Source organism: Leptinotarsa decemlineata, unplaced genomic scaffold (assembly GCF_025532065.1).
Source record: "Leptinotarsa decemlineata unplaced genomic scaffold, Ldec_3_MD MMD2_tig00026336_RagTag_RagTag, whole genome shotgun sequence".
NCBI classification, from domain to species: Eukaryota; Metazoa; Arthropoda; class Insecta; order Coleoptera; family Chrysomelidae; genus Leptinotarsa; species Leptinotarsa decemlineata.
The window spans coordinates 9199185-9218728 of record NW_027412692.1 but is presented as its reverse complement, the minus strand read 5'-3'; the positions used below and the strand labels follow the sequence as shown (position 1 = coordinate 9218728).

The 19544-nt window shown below is 38.3% G+C and overlaps 1 protein-coding gene and 1 pseudogene across 3 annotated transcripts in view; one reads left to right on the top strand and one right to left on the bottom strand.

Moving 5' to 3' along the window:
- rg (A kinase anchor protein rugose) overlaps window positions 1–19544 on the bottom strand; it is a 941222-nt gene that overhangs the window by 401825 nt on the left and 519853 nt on the right. The window lies entirely within an intron of this gene.
- On the top strand, window positions 14982–15863 carry LOC111517482 (small ribosomal subunit protein uS5 pseudogene; annotated as a pseudogene).

Genomic DNA, 19544 nt, shown 5'->3' with positions numbered 1-19544 from the left:
GAAATATTTACGAATATCGCAGGGTATCGATCAAGAGGGTTCTTCAGAATTTGTTACATATTTATATGCACCACTCAAGCCTAACATTTCAGAGTAATTGCTGTCGATAATGCCGAAGTTACGATGAACATTCTTGAAAGGATTCCGATAATAAATGACTCTGTTATACCCAATAAATGTCGTGAATGTAACTAACGTAATTGAAGACATTGCAGCTTTCGGGACCATTACTCGAACCGATTTTCCTCCTCAAAGTGGGCTCATTAGAGAAAAAGCACGTGAAGAATCACAAAGTAAGTGCTAGAAGAGTCGAAAATCGAACAACCAGTTTTTTATTTGGTTGGAATCGGATTTTCAACTACTAATCGAGCTTTCGATAATGGATTTTGAAATAATTAGAAATTTAATTGATGAACGGACTGGGCCGACTTCATTACCTTCCATCGGAGTATTTTTCATTGCTGATTCAACGATTCAATAAAAAAATATGAATGGATATGATGGGATTCTGATATTACAAGGTTCGTTCAAAAAGTTGCTGGTAAAAATATTGCACGAGGAAGATATCACACATTTTCCTGACAAATCCATTATTTTCAATTTACTGATCTCGATTCATCGTACCATTCCTCTGGTTCCATGTCACCATTTTTTAATCCCCCACAATAATATACGTCTTTTCTCTATAAACCCCACATCGATTAGGGGATTATAAGCTATGTCCGTATAAAAATTCTTTGAATATGCCTTTTTGAATAGATTGAATGCTTTCTTGGAAGTGAATAATATTTTGGATCAGAATCAACATGGATTTATAAACCATGGATCAACAATTACGGCCATACATTCGTTTTTTATCACAATAGTGTGAAATGAATTAAGGTAGGCGAGTGCCTTGTTGAAGTGTTTTGCGATCTATGCAGAGCATTCGATTGCATCAAACATTCATCCTCATTAGCTAAGTTAGCCAAATACGGTATATGCAAAGGACATTTAAATTGAATAGAAACTTTCTTGAAAAACATGAAGCAATATATCAGCATATTCTATCGTAACCATCCAGTAGAGCATCATATTAATTCTTATGGACCTTTACAATACCACGGGGAACCGCAAGGGTCCATATTGGGGCCTGTACTCTTTACGTTATATCTGAATTAAATTGGATGTATTTCTGCAGACGTCATGCCCATTAATGCCGACGATACACCAGCCGCTGGCCACCATATAGTCACCATTGTCTTTTTCTGTTTAGTTTTCGCCTTTGGGAAGTGTCTAGGTGGCCCCATCGGTGTCCAACCACTGACCTCAACGTCTCCTGTTGTGATAGAGAATCCACTTTTCATTACACGTGACGATCCGATTAAAAAAAGGAACGTTTCGGTCGTGCAAAAGCAGAGAGAAACAAACCTCGCAACGTGACAATTTCTATCGATTGTTCAAGTCAAGGGACACTTTTAGACTTGTGTGCGTTGATTTTCAACTCATGCGCATGTGATACCTCTACTAATCAGTTTATATCTCCAGATATAACTTTTTGAGCCCCAAACCAATCTTCTGGAGCAAATGAGTGATACAGATGTGTATCATCAGCACAAACGTGGATTCAACAAGTTGTAATGCTCGAAATGAAATTACCTGAGTATATACTAAATAGTACGGGGCCAAGTATAGACCCTTGTGGAACCTCACAAGTGATCTTTTCTCTTATTGACTGACCCACATCAAATTACCTACACATATTGACTCCTTTACTGTAAATAGTCACACATAAGAATAATTGCACTTTCCGAAAAACCTATAAAATGTGAATTAGAGAGTAAAATCCCGTGGTTTATCGTATCAAATACCTTTGAATAATATAAAAGAATGAGAACAGTTGTTTTTCCTGCATCTGTATCTCTTTCAATATCATTAACAATGTTAAGCAAGGCTGTAGTACACCTGTGTCCCGGTGTGAACCCTGATTGTTCAGAAGACAATATAGTATATATTTCAAGATGATGTCTTATAAGACATTGAATAAGGCACTTTCCAGCTATCAGGAAAAATACCTTCCAGTTACCAAGAATTGACAATATTGATATTCAAAGTTGAACGTCATTCTCAATCTGATACTTCATTTGTCGTATCGCCTAGATAAAACACTGCATACATTGACGAACTCGGAAAGTAAAATTGAAGTTTTGGATTATATTTTGTGTTCGAGCTTCGTTTTCAGGCATAAATACGTGAATTAACAGAACCTAAACTAACTGCTTTCAGCAACATATAATATTCAGGAAGGTACGAATCACGAAGCGACTATAAACTCAACAAAGAATAACGTATTCTGTATGCTCTCCATTGTGCTCAATCCGGTTCTGTTGTTTGGCACTGTGTAAATTCAACGAAATAGGTCACGAGCTGCCACTTCTCAGAAGGATTATTGAAATCCAAATCGGTCCATTAAAATTAATCCAGACTCTGCATTAGTTGGTTGATCTGCTTCATCCCTAGCTTAGGACACGTGTAATGAATTGAAACAGGGTGGAGTTTCCAAACGAGTATACATATACAATGGGTGTATTGAATATTCAATTCAGCTGACGGTGAATAGTAAAACGGACTTGAGGACGAAAAATGTTGGACACTCCTGGAAAATAAACATTCATTTATCAAAACCATTTACAACTGAACACAAAACTGATTTTCCTCCACAAAAAAAATGACTTTCGTTGAATATTAAACAATTTAGTATTGAATAATATCAACTCTAGAGGTATAACTGTCCAGGGTCCGAAAAGATGATATGTAGAAACATTTGAAACAAAATTTATACTCACGAGCACAGGTGATGTTTCGATAGAAAATTATGTTATGAAATCGTGAAATGTTGGAATACATACATACATACAATTGAATGAAATTAACAAGGTTAACGATAAAAAAGATAAACAAGATTAATGATGAAAATAAATGAACAAAATTGATGATGAAAAAAGAAAAACAAAAAATGAGCAGAAAAATTCAAACCAACTTACTTCACGACGTTTCGATTGATATTTATAGTTGCCATCGGGTAATGACTTTCAAACAAACGCTGAACTCATTTTCTTTACGAGGAAACCATTCATGAGATACACAAAAAATTTGACTGCTGCCTTATGGTTGTAACTTTTGACCTCTTATGTTGAAGACAAGTACAATTTCGATTAGGAAAACGCAAAGACATCTTTATTGACGGAAAAGCCATCTATTGGATTTCTGAACGGGATTCACCTTTTGTTATTCCTTGAAAAATTTTATATTAGTCTCCACTTATTATTACTCATATGATGATAATGAATAACTTTGATGTCCAGAAAGCTTTTTCAGATAGGATATCAATACCCGTAGGTTGGGTTACCTATCGGACGCGTCCCCAGGTGGCGGATAGGGAAACGGCCACTGGACTGGACTGGACTGGAGGGCCTGTTCGGGAAACCAATGTGGCCTTACGGACGGGGTCGCCGGACTACTGGTCAGTAGTTAATTCGATCCTCTTCAAAGAGGAAGATAAAAACATTTAATCTTCCTGGACAGAAGTGCTCACCTTAATCTGGGGCGGAGGCTGGGTATGAACAGAAATGTCCACCCCAATCTACCGTTTGGAATGAGGCTGGACATAGCAGATCACCTTCAACAGCAAGGGTACTTCCTGCGGCGGGCGCCAAGAGCTCCGCTTGAATAAAGGCAAGAAACTGGCTGCCCCTGCAGGAAAGTTCCCACCTTCACGGAGGGAACCCCAAGAAGGTTGAAAAAACCGTGCAACGATAGTAATATCGCTGCACCTTCCAAAAACCTTCGAGGAGGCCACCTTGAGACACCTCAAGGTTGCCAAAGAGAGTATGTGTTCGTCGAGTCTTGGCCTACACCTGCCAATATAAAGGAGATGCCTCCTAGTGACCTGTTCACGTTCCTGGAAAGGACAGCATGGACGATGACCTAGGAGGACAACTCCTCGGGAGGATGTACAATGGGTCTGTGAGTCTACACTCACCTTCCCTACTCCACAGATACAGAAATAGGATATTTATACGATAGCCCTCAACGTCACAAAAAATTCAATCAAAAATAACAGCATTCCAATATTTCTCAGTTCTATAAAACTTCCAAATAAAATAGAAACTTTTGTCAATTTGCAAGTTGGAATCTTTCAATGAAACATACTTCAATGGACAAAGCTGAATTTTCTATATCACATTTTAAAAAATCTAAAGAAACATGTCATATGATGAAACTATGATGGGATTTAGTTGAATTTGACCAACTCGGATTATAACATTCCGAAATAAAAATAGTACGAATCAGATAACGAACTGTATATCATTCTGAAATATTCGACGGAAAGAAAGAATACAACGCTTTGCGATGCTTGGTTGGCCGTTAGCAGCAAAATATTTAATCCTTTCTGAACATACCCTTGCTCAGTAGAGACGGGTGGGGTTCTTTATCGAACAAAAAAAAAAAAAAGAAAATAAATCAATAAAACTCGAATAGTTATACCAACTATATTATCCAAATTAAACAACCTATCAAGTTCGATAATCCTCAACAAAATCAAATAAATGTTAATTGCTTGTCGTTGACAATTGACAGGGTGACAATGTTGTGGAACCGGAGCTGGATAAATATCTCAAAATAAGAGTCCGTCGATGAAAAACGTTTGACAGCTGGGGAAATCGCAATTATGAATGATGGCTAGCCTGATTTCAGTAAGGACAAGAGTGAGAGGAGTGACAGGAAAAGAAAGAAAAAGAGGGGCTATGGTGTAAACAGGGGTCAAAGGTCGATCTTCATGTAAATATTGCATGAGATGCAAAAATGCAATCTTGTAAATTGTATGGTAATATTATGTTCGTCATAAATGTACTAGTTACATGCGCTAAATTCCTTAACCTTTTAGTATATATACTGAAAGTGTACACTGTTAACGCTAGAGGTAAGTTGTTTAATTTTGACCCACTATAGGTTCTTTTAAAGTTGTTATTTTTATGCTTTTTTCTTTACAGGAAATGAGGATGTGACTGAACTAATGGTCTAGCACAACTTGATAACTGTACAACTATAAAGAAAGAAAACAAAACAATTTGTTTAGTAATTCATGCACAATCAGTGAAAGCGACCATGCTGAGCAATAAAATGATAGAAATAAAGCACAGTTCTGAAAAAAAGCTTATCTGTTTCGTCGGTGTCTCCTTCAAGTCCTTCATAAGAGTATCCTAAGAGTTGGGGTGTTTAAATATCACTCGTGCATTGGGTCAATTAAAGCAGAAGCAAATACCTCAACCAGTAAAGCCTTATGACAGATTCCAAATTCCTATTATTAAGCAGGAAGGAATGAGTAAGCCAGGTTTAGCACTATACTCCACTACTCTACGTCTTGATATATAAAGCAGAACAAATCAAGGATAATAAAAGAAGGAAACAGGCCTGAAAACAATGAATACATTCAGTATTAATGACATTCTATTGTAGTGAATGTTCAAATGAAGAAGGTAACATACCCTAGATGTTGTGTGGCCTCGAAAGTGATTACGTAGAACTTACGTCGAAGAAGGTTGGAATGTTCAGTACTCCAGAAAATATATCCACAAATGAGTGAAGGTGGTTAAGATTACCCAACTTATCAATAATCTGGTGCTTTTGAACGAGATTTCCAGAATAAATCCGCAAAATGCGTAAATTGAATATCACCATCAAAATGGAGGACTTCAATTTTTTTTTCCAGTTTTTTTTCCTTTCCTTCACATCTGTGCCAGTTCTAGTTACCTTTTTCCCAAATCAATGGTACCAAATGTGGACGAAATTTCAATCATAGAGAAGAATTTCAATACAGACATAAATCAATCTGAATGGATGATGAAGACAAGTATAGGTTATGTTTTGAAATTTTATTTATTTTGTAATAACTGTTATATTTTTAATGATCTAAGTGACTGAAGAGACCAAGTTTACTGCCAGAGATAGTGAGAGTAGGAAAATTTGAGAAGAATTGAAATTAAAAAAAATAATATTTAATAATAATGATTATCTGTAAGGGCAAGACCACATATAATATAGATTTGTTGACAATCCGATTCCTCTATTTATTTTCTCCTTCTTCCCTTCCTTTTTAGTCTAAAATTCTTAATATCTAGAAAGAGAAAATAAAACCGTAACAAGATTTAGGCGTTGCAATTCAATTGAGCCCAAGGTAATATGCATATAAAATTGCCACCCTAGGCACTTAGACCCGTGTCTGAAATTCTAATAGGATCAAAAGATGAAACAAAGCTCCCTCACCAGGTTGTCACACGTAATTATATATACGAGAGTTGGTCAAGCTTTAAGCTTCAATAAACACAACGCCAATTCAACTTGGAAGGAGTCTGACAGCTTTCTCCCCATATCATTCAAATATTTGTTCAATAAAATATATTCATACGTGGAACTGTTTCACATTCAACTCGAGGAAGTTTCCAAAGCCCAGTTTGATATTACTCTATCAAATTAGTTGCAGCTATAGTGGAGAAACAAACTGACTGCGACGTATAATTCAAGGCATATACGATAATGATAAATATGCAGTATAAATATTCGTGTCTCCTGGTAAGACAAAGAAATTCCTCTGAAAGGGGTTATAAACAGTAAAATCTATCGCAAACTTTAATAAAATGACATCTGATACATGTGATGAAAAGTCCCGGGCCAAAGAAAGAAAACGCGTTTTGTTTTGATTCCGAAGTGAAGTGATGGGATCCATGTTTCATCCATTGTCACATATCGACGCGAAAATTTTGGTTGGTTATTTGAAACATGGCCAAACACTGCTCAGAATCATCAAGACGTTCTTGTTTTTGGTCAACAGTGAGTTCATGCGGAACTCACTTTGAGCAGAGCTTTCTCATAGTCAAATGCTCATGCAATATAAATCCAATACGTTCTTTTGATAACTTTACAGTGTCATCTAACTCACGCAACTTCACTTTTCGATCATTCAAAACGATTTTGTGTGTTTTTTTATGTTTTCTGGTGTCACTGACTCATTTGGACGTCCCTTGCGTTCTACATGATCGGTATCTCTACGACCTCGTTTAAAGTCAGCAAACCAACGTTTGATTGTTGTTTCTGATAGAGAGGAGTCTCTATAACACTTTTCAAGCTATTGCTTCACTTGAATGGTATCTTTTCCATCAAGAAGCAGTGTGACATTAAAACACGAAATTGTTTTTTACCCATAGTTTTGAAGAAAACAAAAGTATTGTCACTTTTAGCACAATAACTCATGAACTTATGGGTACAATATCATGTCATTGTCAAACTTGTTCAGTTTGGTCTATAATTTAACCATGAATCGACTTACGTATGAACAACGCTTGCAAATTATTGAATTTTATTATCAAAATTCTTGCTCGGTGAAGAAAGTGCATCGTGCACTTCTTCCAATTTATGGGAAATTTCGTCGGCCTACTGAGGGAGCCATTCGGAAGCTTGTGACTAAATTTCGAACAATGTTCACATTATTGGACATTGAACCACCAACACGCATACAGAGAGTGAGGACCGAAAAAAATATTGCGGTTGTATCCGCCAGTGTTCGTGATGACCGTGAAATGTCGATTCACCGCCGTTCGCAGCAATTGTGCCTCTATTACTCCACACGTGGAAATTTTTGCGAAAGGATTTGGGTGTAAAACCTCACAAGATACAGCTGGTGCAAGAATTGAAACACGACCTCCCACATTTGGTGAATGGGTACTGGCAAATTTAGAGGAAGATCCACATTTTTATCGAAAAATTGTGATCAGTGACGAGGCTCATTTCTGGTTGAATGGATACGTTAATAGGCAAAATTGCCGTATCTGGAATGAAGACCAGCCACAAGCATTGCAAGAGCTACCGATGCATCCCAAAAAAGTCACTGTTTGGTGTGGATTATGGGTTGGTGGCATCATCGAGCCGTACTTCTTCAAAGACGACAACGGCTGGAACGTTACTGTGAATGGCGAGCACTACCGTGTGATGATTGCCCAAAAAAAATTGGTTTTAACAAGACGGTGCCACATGCCACACGGCACGCGAAACAATTGCCCAATTAAGAGCCGCCTTTGGTGAAAAGTATATCTCACGTTCGGGGCCTGTCACTTGGCCGCCTAGATCGTGTGATTTAATGCCTTTGAATTATTTCTTGTGTCATGTTGAGGCTCATGTCTACAGGGATTAACTAGCAATGACTGACGCTCTGGCAGCCAATATTGAAGCATTTATACGTGAAATACCGGTCGATATGTTAGAGAGAGTGTGCCAAAATTGGATCTTGCGCATGAACCATCTACAGCGGAGCCGTAGACAACATTTGCATAAAATTATTTTCAAACATTAAATTATATTGATCGTTTTATCGATTCCAATAAAGATTTCATCATTTTTTTCAAATTTTTTGTGTTGTTTTGAAAATAAAATCCTATACTTCTTAAAAAATCACCCGATACTAACTGAAAAAGCGGTGAATGGAATGAGACTAGCACCATCTATATGTTAGTCTCGAGACTTCTCAGCCCATGTAGAGACATATGAAAAATGAATCTTCAAAGTTGAAAAATATCGGTTTAAAATCTGTTGACCAGTTATCACCCCTTACGAACGACAGCCCTCAGAAGTCAAAACTGATGTGAGCGACGGATTAACGAGGTCTTACTTTTCAACGTGAGACTCAAAGTATGAGTTGGATCATACGCAGTGAAAATCGATTGTTCGGCCGCGGAGCTCGAAACATTGTTCTACAAAGTGGTCGACTGAATGGTTACAAAAATATTTGTTGACATTCTTTTTTGCATTTATACCTCATTCTACCTAAGATATATGCAATAACATGTACAACGTTATTATGGTATTTTAGGAAAGGGAATTCTTGGTCCAATGATCACTTACTTTCTCAGAGGATGAGGAACTAAGGCGTGCTTTATGAATAGTTTTAACCTTTTGGTAATTCTCAGGTCTTCTGTACTTATCCCTAATCTACAGAAGCTTCCAAATATATTCAAAAAATTATGATCCAAGACTTCAATAGATTATAGTCTGGCGTCAAGTATCTTGCGTTTACTAACTAAGAGAAAACATTAGTATTATTTTAGTAAAAAGTTACAACTCTATTGTCTCCGGATTCATCATAACCAATTACTCAGAATATCATCAGGAAAAAACCAGTTATCACCCCAAGACGATTGCGGATACCAACAATCGAAAAGTTATGAAATTACTTGTTTCAAAATCTTCTTTCCCATTTTGTTAATTTCTTATTTTCACATATTCAGTTTTCCAAAAATACGAATGGAAATACACCAACGGATTGGCTCAAATTTCTCACTTCTAAATTCTACTTATCGAAATACTTTCCATTCAGAAGACACCTGAACAAGAACGAGTATAAAGGAGTCGTTAGCTGCAGATGGTACTATAAAGAAATAGAGGAGACTTGTCATGTTAATGTGAATGTGAGGCACTGCAAGCAATTTATGAATAACCCGATTTTTGTACAGAAGAATATGAAAAGCATGTAACACAGAGGTGTCAAACTCAATTTTTCAGAGAGCCATATTTTAAATTTAGAATGTGTAGGTGGGCACAATACCTCCACAATCACTAAACTTCACAATCAATACTCCACAGTATAACTAGAATCCTTCTCCGACCGTATCGCCTCGATAACTCGACTCAACAGACTCACATCGCGCTGACGCACTCTCTTTATATCGATAAGTAAGGTTCTAGTCTAGGCTCGAAGCGCGTGGAATACTCTATTGCTCTCAGCAGAAATATTAGCTTATTTCCGCTTGTTGCTAAGAGACTGCCTATGATTGAGTTGCTTACTGGAACATTCCGATCGCGGGCCGTGGTGATACGACCCGGGGACCTGAAGTGGCCCGCGGGCTGTATCTTTGACACAACTGAATTTCAACAAAAGACCTATACGTGCTAGTTCAAGGACCATTATTGTAGAAATGGGTGTGGGATAATTACGTAAAAAGCCCACGTCGCTGCAGGGTTTCCCGAAACTTGGAAAAAATGGGCAAATCAGGCGGCTCCCAAGTAGTGAGAAAAAGGAGGACGAAAAGTTTTCGAATTGACGCCTTTTATAAATCATCAGAACATTCCCCGTTTTACTAGGCCATTAGAAGATAAAAGTATCCACAGTAGAATGAGAATGAGATTACTATTTCTCTTATAAGAGAATAATCGTTTGAAATACGTTGATCCTAAGCCGATTAAATTTTCCGAGGATACTACATTTACCAAATAGAGGAGAACGACCGTCGTGTCGTCCGAAACTGCATCTATCTCTCTACTCGAGATGTAATTACCGGGTCTCGAAACCGGAAACGCCTCTTCACAATAAGAGGAAATAGAAATTATCCGCGACCGCAGTTTTCGTGAACGACGACCAAGGAGATGTCATTGAGTGGAGAACGTTACGAAATTAAGGCGAAAACAATTGGCAATCATCGTTATTTCACTCCGAAAATGAGCATCTAATGACGTCGAGTCGAGAGTGGATGAGATTTGAATTAGAATATACAGCAAGGGAGCGTGAAACATGTTTACCTTCGGAACACATGTCGTGAAGGAGTCTAGATAATTTGTGAGCCACTTTAGTAATAAAATATTCATCTCACTGAAAGTGGAATAAACCTTAAATGATACACATCTACCAAAATTTATATAGCCCCCCCATCACATGTATTTTACTAAGTGCAATTTAAAATATGTGGAATCTACGTGGCAAAACCAGTGGAGAGGCCACGACCATTCTTAACAATAGGGACCAACCTGGCAGCGCGGGTAAAGTACCTCGGTCTTCTAATAGACCGCAGGCTCACCTGGAACCCGCACATCACAACCGTGAAGGCGGGTGGGATCAAAAGTCTGATCGATAGACGATCCAAACTGAGCCTAAAGAACAAAATAACGATCTATAAAACGATGTTCAAGGCTGTCATCGTGTATGCTTCAATCGTCTGGGGACAAGCGTCTCCGTCTAATATCTCCATTCTGGAGAGATTGCAAAACAAGTTGATACGGATGATTGTGAATGCTCCGTGGTTCGTACGGAATGAAGCCATCCGCAGAGATTTGCAGCTGCCTTCCATTCAGCAGTCCATTCAGTCGAGGAATCGGCAAGTCTTTGATTGCGCAGAAACCCACGATAATCAGTTAGTTACGGAAGCTATAGATCAAGCTGTAGGCGACCCCTCCTGATATAGAAGGCCCAGACACTCTGTCGAATGAGGCCCTCATGTTCCCCGTTAACAGATTAATAATCTCTTCATCCATAACACCCCAGCCAGGCAGGGGTTTCACCGTGAAGGGCGGTACTGATATCTGAGGACATTCATGCCGTCATCCCATGATCAGTTATGACCCAATTGTCATGCAGCACTAAGGGTAAGGAAGCCAGGTTCCAACCTGTTCAAAATTAGGATGAAATTGGAATAAGGACCAATTTATGTGCGAAACCTGCAAAGTACTCAGTGATGAACACTTTCTGACAAAATGCCCAAAATTCGTCCCTGAATGGGCGAAACAGATTTCATTCAAAAATATTCAACAATCATTTTAGGTCAGAATTGTAACATTCATAAAGCACTTGCGTTTATAGACGTTATTCACGTCAAACACAAATTGTGAATATACATGTAGAAAATAAAACATGTAAGTGCTAGGTGTTAACGAAATCATTTCACATGGCCCCATTCAGTTGTTTCTGGCTAAGAAATTTGAAATTTGGAACTGAGATATCCTGCATTGGTGCAGATATTTTTGGTGAAAAACCAATAAAAAACTCATTTCGAACTGAACAAAAATGACCCAAGTTGAAAAAGTCTAACAGAATACTGTATATTTTTCAGAATATTCGATAGAATATTAAAATCTTTTCTCATTTTCATTTTCGGTGAAAAATATTCCAAACAATCAAAACATATTCCTTCAGAATTCAGTCTCTTGGAAAGAATCGGTAGCAGTAGCAATTGGAACCTGCTTGTATTAGAACAAATGTGTTATCAAAAATAACGGACCAAAACCAAAGCATTCGTGATAGTCAGTGGTGTACCGAGTACAAGTGTGAAGAAGCCTTCTATTGAATCTGGTGTTGCTTGGAAGGAATATTGCTGGGGGAAGCGGAGAAAGAGGTACATGTGGACGCCGGGATAAGGTCAGAAGACGGAAGAAGGTATAGGTTGGGCATGGGAAAGAGGGGGGAGATCGAGAGGTTGATGGATATGTGGAGTATGAAAGAGAGCGTTATGATAGTCAGTGACTCCAGGGTGGCTGTAGGAGGTATGAAAAGGGGGAGAGCGGAGAATAAGAGGGTAGTAGTTTACAAGTTTTGTAAAACAGTCGGGCATGACTCGCTGGATCTGTCGAGGAAGGCTGTACAGCTGCTGACTGGGCACGGTAACTTCCCAGGATACCTGGCTAGGTTCAATCTGGGACCGGAAGTACCGTGTCCCTGTGGATACGGGAAACTAGAAACGGTAGATCACGTGATTGAGAACGGGGAAAGGGCTGGGTGGCGTAAATGGAAGGAACGTATGGAAACAGAAAAAAGGGAGATAACACTAAGGGAAGAGAATGGAAGAAGGGATGAATGGATAAGATTCGTGAATGAATGGGCGGAGAACATGGTGAGTAACGAATGAGAGAGGAAAAGAGGTCAGCTGCTGCTTACAGCTGAGCGAAATATATAATAACATGAGAGCCTAGTCAGGCTATCCAGACAAGAAAGGCTACCCAGACCTGGCAAGTTTGGCGAAAGAACAAAGAAAAAAGCACTGCAAATGTATATTTTGAGCAGGAAGGTAGTTTTGTTTGTTGTCTTTTATTATTTTAAAAGTATAGGGTAGTAGAATAGATTAATTATGTTAATATGTAATACGGGATAAAGAAAAAGAGCACGGTATAGGTATATTTTGATCAGGAATGTAGGTTTGTTGTTTTGCGTTTTTATTATTTTAAAAGTAGCACTGAATAGAGGGAAGATGCTCAGCTGAAAGGCTTTCGGCCAGGGCAATGAGAGCGATGGCACTTTTCATGTACCATCATACGGAAAATGTCGAAAGTCTGCCCAACTTTCAAAAAAGGAGATGACAGTGAGTTTAAAAATTTCTGACCAATTTCTATCATATGCAACTTTTGTGGAGGGTTTGAGATGCCCAAGTATACTAATTTCTTTGTATATCTTTCCATTAGTACATTCCAAAAGAGACGTTTTCTTGAACACCAGTTTCTTTTGAAATTTTGTATTCATTCATCGTTTTCTCGAGCACACTAGTTTCTTTTGAGATATTGTGTTCTTTCATCTCTCGAATTTATTTCTTGTTACAACAAAAGAGAAACTCTCCTCCAGATGCGGAAAATTCGATTCCACATGCGTGTTCATTTTCATTAACCCCTGGGGTGAAGGCAGTATCTCCTCGGCAAACTAATTACGTGAAAACCTCCGAGCATCCTCCTCCACCCCAACCCGGTGTCGCGGTGACGCGTGTCCTTATCCGAGGCCGCAAGCTAAATAAATAACGCCCCAAAGCCAGATTTATTTACCGATGAAAGTGATTTTGGAAAGAGCGACTGCTGAGAAATATTGCGGTTTCGTGTTTACTTCTGCTATCGCGGGACCTTCCGTGAAAAATGGAACAGGTCAACGTTTATTCCGACTTTAGGGATCCGCGGTCGGATATTGTTACGACGATATCTTTTTTTCTTTTGCAAAACGGCAATTCAACGTATAAATGAGGAAAGTGATAGGAAATATATCTGCCATTTGTATACTCCTTAAAGTATGTGGAAACTACTCATTGCATTTTATTAAACCCTCCTAACCTTTAAAGTTACGCGCGCGCCGTCTATGTTTTTATCAGTCATCTCCTGATGATGTCAACTTGGATGTTTTTTTTTCTTGCATGTGGACAGCCATGTTTTATTTTCTTTAACGCTGTATATTCCGCTCAATATTCGCCGCCATGTTTTTTTTCTTTCTTTAATGCTGGACGCCATGTTTTTTTTCCTTAACACCACACATACCTTGTATAATATTGTTTTCATTCCAAGCTCGACTTTGTGAGCGATAACGTTGCATATCTTCCAACTTATCATGTTGAACGCGCTCGACTCTCGTTATCAACAATGCCGCAACCAACCGAACTCACAATACCCATATCTATCAACTATTCACACTCACTTTCAATATCCCTCGCTAGCGACGAGATTATACTCTAAAGCTACCATACCAAACGTCCCGCGTTCAACTCCCTAAAAAAACTTTTTTTTATAATGTATTATGTTACCACTCTGTCTAGTCTGTTTGCCGTGACGTCACGTCTGTCTCGCTGAATTATTTATGTCCACAGAAAATTCAAATCTCCCGCCACGATGTTCTGAGATGCAGGAGCCTGCGCTCTGATTAGCTGCTGAGCTGCGTGACAGTTTGGGGATGCTACGTGACGATTTGGTTCACTTTGATTGGTTCGCCGCTGGGTGGGACACCACGTGATAATTTGGTTGACTGGATGCCTTGCTGAGAAGCAATCTGGCTTGTGTGATGACGTTACCGTCTGTCTGTCTCGCTCAATTCGAGGCCAGTTCCATTTTTCGCGGTAAAAAAGTTTAAAACTGTGAAATACCGCATCAACACGTTCAATTCAATGGCAAAAAAATTCAGGCATTGGTTTTCTCCAAAAAGATAATTGCCTCCGAACCGGATATAATAGTTCCGCTTTCTGCTTCGATAAGTTTGTTGGGGGTTGAAATGCTCACCAATATGTCTTGGCACAATCATGTCGCTGAAATTGCAAAGGCAGCTTCTCAAACGCTTGGAACATTGTTCCGAACCAAAAAACTACAAACTACGCATTGAGGATTGTCCTGTAGTGATGAGGTTTTGTCGTTGAAAACAACCTTATAGTCGGACTAGATTTGTTCAGATTAGAAACTGTAGGGTGCAAAATACTTTTTGTCTTGCAAAGTCACGTTCTTGAACAATGGCTGCCAGCTACATTATAAATGTACCGAGAAAACTATGGCGAGTGGGCGTTTGCCGGTGGATTAAGTAGTGGTGGTAGAGGAGGTAGCTGAAGAGGCACCAGAGGTCGTGATCGTGGACGAGTTAGAGGCTGTGCTCTCGAAAAGGACCAGAAGGAATGAGTGCCTGTAACTAAGCTAGGACGGTTGGTAAACGCTGGTAATATCCGCTCTTTGGAGGTGATCTGCCTGGTTTCTTTGCCAATCAAAAAGTATGAACTCATCGATTTCTCCATTGGATCAAAACTGGATGATGAGATTTTGTAAATCATGACCGTTCAGAAACAGACTCGTGTTGGTCAACGTATTCGTTTCAAGGTGTTCGTAGCTATCGGTGATAGCAAAGGCCACATCGGTCTGAACTGAAGTGAAGTGCAGCGAAGCTACTGCTATCCGTGGAGCCATCATCCCAGCCAAGATTTTTGTCGTACCAGTCCATAGAGGTTACTGCGGTAACAAAATCGGTCAACCCCATACAGTGCTTTGCAAATTCACCGGAAAATGCAGATCTGTAACTGAACGTCTCATCCTAGCTCCCCGTGCCACTGGTATCGTGTTTGCCCCTGTTTCCAAGAAACTACTCCAGATGGCAGATATTGAAGACTGCTATACATCAGCCAAGGGGTACGCTGGGTTACTTCGCCAAGGCAACTTATGCAGCTATTGCCAAGAGTTATGCCTTCTCAAGGCCATATTTGTGGAAGGAGATGCCTCTTACCAAGGCGTCATACCAGGAGTTACATTTTTATCTATATCTTACACTTCTTTGTTGTGACCAAAATTAAAATCTGCCGGGAATTTATTTGAAAGTACTGGTATTCTTCTTCTTTCCATTAAATTCACAGAATTCACAAAATTTGGAATATGTTGAAGAAAGTTTTTTTTTCTTATGCAAAATGAAATACAATATTTGAATAAGTGTGTATTCATAAAAATAGTTAATAACCATGAGAAAAAATGACTCATCACTAGCAGACTTTCGAAGTCAATGTTTGGGCAGTAATTGTGAATAATTCAATAGGGCCAGTGTTTCTTCCAAATGATTTGAATGGGGCAGATTTACAAATGAGGCAAAATATGTGCTCTCAACAAGATGGAGCTCCAGCGCATTTCGATGACGAACCTAGGAAATATCTTTTCGGTCTATACCCTGGACGTTGTAATGGAAGGAGCCTTGATGCACTTTTTTCTTGGTCAGCCAGAAGTCCAGATTTTGACTCTATTGACTCTATTGCTTCCGGAGTTTCATGAAAGAAGGCGAGTATTCTGTTGAAATAATCGGCGAACAACACCTGAGGTATCAAATCAATGAAAGTGCAAATATATTTCGCCAGAAGCCTAATATTCACAAAAAATTGGGATTTCTTTTATAAAACGGTGCAGAATGTGTATTTCAATGTGTTCATATTTTTTGCATCTGCAAATAATATGAATACTCAGTTACTATAACTTATTTTTTATCACTAAAAGATTCCGCACCTCGATAAATACTGGCTTTTCGAAAAACTGCTAAGTGGCAAACAAAATTCAAAACTGATGTGTTGAACCAAAGGTATAGCAATATTAATTTAATTATAACACATAGAATAGTTCGAGGGTTTTTAAGGGCTGAACGGATTTTGTAGTTTTATTTTATGATAAGAAAGTCATGGATCCATGTTCATTACAAAATGTTGAACAGTTCTGAAGTATCTAAAAAACGGTTTTCATTATGTACTTTACAAGAGCTGTAACTTTTTTGTGTGTATAGTTTCATTGTCATCCAATCGACTTATTTTCGACTCCAGAATATGTGGTTCAATTTATACACGCCCTGTATATTTGACAAAATTCAAAACTGATGCATATACTGAACGCTCTGATAAAAGATACATGCACTGTCACATGGTATATATGTACAATAGACTAAACTATTTGGCAGAAAGGAGACGTCAAATTCCGAAAAAATCGTTTCTAGAGACATGCACAATGCGATGTGGAGAAGAATCAAACGTGAAGAATCTCAAAAATACTCTAAGGTACTTTTCCCACCTCTAAAGGATGTAGCAAACCAACGTATCAATGTCACTATTTTCCGGGTTTGAAGGTCGTGGATTTCTGGAATTTCTTCCTGACGTTTCGCTGACGGGAGTGGCTAGCTTCTTCAGAGGTTTATACATCCTGAGTTAATATCTCCAATGACAATACAATTACTCCGATAACTGAGTTAATATCTTCGAGTCATCGGATGTATAAACGTCTGAGGACGTCCTTCAAACCCGGAAAACCTCGGCTGCGAAAGCCTTGACCTTTTTGTCAAACCAACTTATACGACAATTGCAATGGAATGAAAATGAGTGGGTCTAGAGGAAACTTGAGGCTGAAATATAATATAATTTTTTTGTTCCTGTGCAAAAGGATGGAAGAGAGTATGAAGAGGGCATAATAAAAATCCCGAACACAAAACGCTTCATAACTTCGATCATATACAGACTAAATCAAGATACTGAACTAATGGTTTGAATCCTACCTTACAGAACGTAGACAATTTGTTGAAATCAATACTTGATCAAGTACAAAAAATGTGAAAGCAGGAGTGCCCCAAGGATCGATCTCAGGACCCATACTTTTTTAGTATATGTAAATGACCTGGCTTCTTTACGTATTTCTGCAGATGATGCCACCCTTTTGTGGCATAATATAAATCAACAGAATTTATATGAAAGTATCTGTAATGACCTCAGCGTAATTAAACAATGGTGCGATGCAAATCTGCTGTCATTCAACACTAAAAAAACTATTATAATCACCTTTAAGTGCAATCTACCAGAAATATATATGGAAAGAGCACCAGTAGAAAATAAGATCTCAATTCTTGGGAATCAATATCGATGAGTGTATGAAATTTGAGGAGCATACAGGTCTTATAAACAAGAAAATTTCCTCAGGGTTTTTGCACTCAGAATAGTATCAAAGGAACTAGGATTTCACGCAGCAAAAAATGTTTATTATGCTCTCATAGACTCTCACCTAAGGTATGGCACAACATGTATGCAGTAAACATCTGTTTCAATCTGTTTTCATATTACAAAAACGTGCGGTACGGTATCTCTGTGGAGCAAAATGAAATGATTCTTGTAAGCCACTGTTTTTAATGCATGAAATTTTACCTGTGACTTCATTGTTTATTCTTGAATCAGCATGCCTTATATACAAGAATAAAGGTACCTTCACTTCTCCGCCTCACCACTATACTAGACAAGCTTGCCAATTAAATGTTCCTATCACAACAATAGTCAAATCAAGAACTCAATTATATACAATGGAGTGAAAATGTATAACAAATTACCTGAAAGTTCAACAGAATGTGTCACGCTACTATCTTTTAGGAGAAACTTGAAGGTAATTCTGGTCAAAAAGGTTTACTAAACATTAAATGAATTTTTTAAAGATAACCTCGACACATAATAATATTCATGTGTATATATGTATGTATGTATGTAGTATGTATGTATGTGTGTGTGTATGTATGTATGTATATATGTATGTCAGTCGGTCAGTCGGTAGCCAAGCGGTTCGGCGTGGCTGCTTTGTTCACTCACTCGAATTGACTGCCGTGTTGGTCGGTGGTTCAAGCCCTAGTCTGAACGATCGATCTTCACTTGCTGCCGTCCAACCCGTGTTAGGAATCACACGTTAAAAGGTAAGACCTCGTTAATCCTTAGCTCGCACAAGTTTTGACTTCTGAGGGTTGTCGTTCGTAGGGGTGCGACAGCTGGTTAACGGAAAAACAGATTTTAAACAGATGTATGTATGTATGTATGTATGTATATATGTTTGTATATGTATGTATATGTATGTATATATATTTTTCTCTTTCTTTCTCTTTGTAGTGTTTTTTATTTATACATTTAGACAAAAATTACTCAATCGTAGTTTTACCAATGTATAAGATTATACTATTTGTGTATGTGCTCATTTGTGTATATTAGTACATTTATATACCGGGTGTCAACGAATCTATTAGACAAGTCATAACTTCTAGACTATTAGGTGTATCAAAACGAGATTTGGTACAGATAAATGGTATGTGGAGAGGAGAGTTTTCACATATTTTTCACTTTCCGGTCACTTCCGGTTTCAGCGGAAATGGCTCCGGTTCTGAATTTTTAAATGGAACACCCTGTATATTGTAACATTTTTGGATTTCTGAGACAATTCTGGATCAGAAACTGACATTTCCGGAAGTTTTTCAGCCTACTTGATTTTTTCAGAGTCACTTTTAAAATTGCATCTAGGTGGCCATGATCGGACGTAAACTAATCTATGGACCTCATGTGATATCAGAAAATTGCAATAGCGGAGTTTTAGTGACTAGTGTGTTGAATATGAATGAGACAAGTTTACAAAATAACATTTTCGTGTCTAACTATTATTTTTCAAATGGCGACCATTTTTTGACAAGCACTTTCCGAAAAAAGGATTTT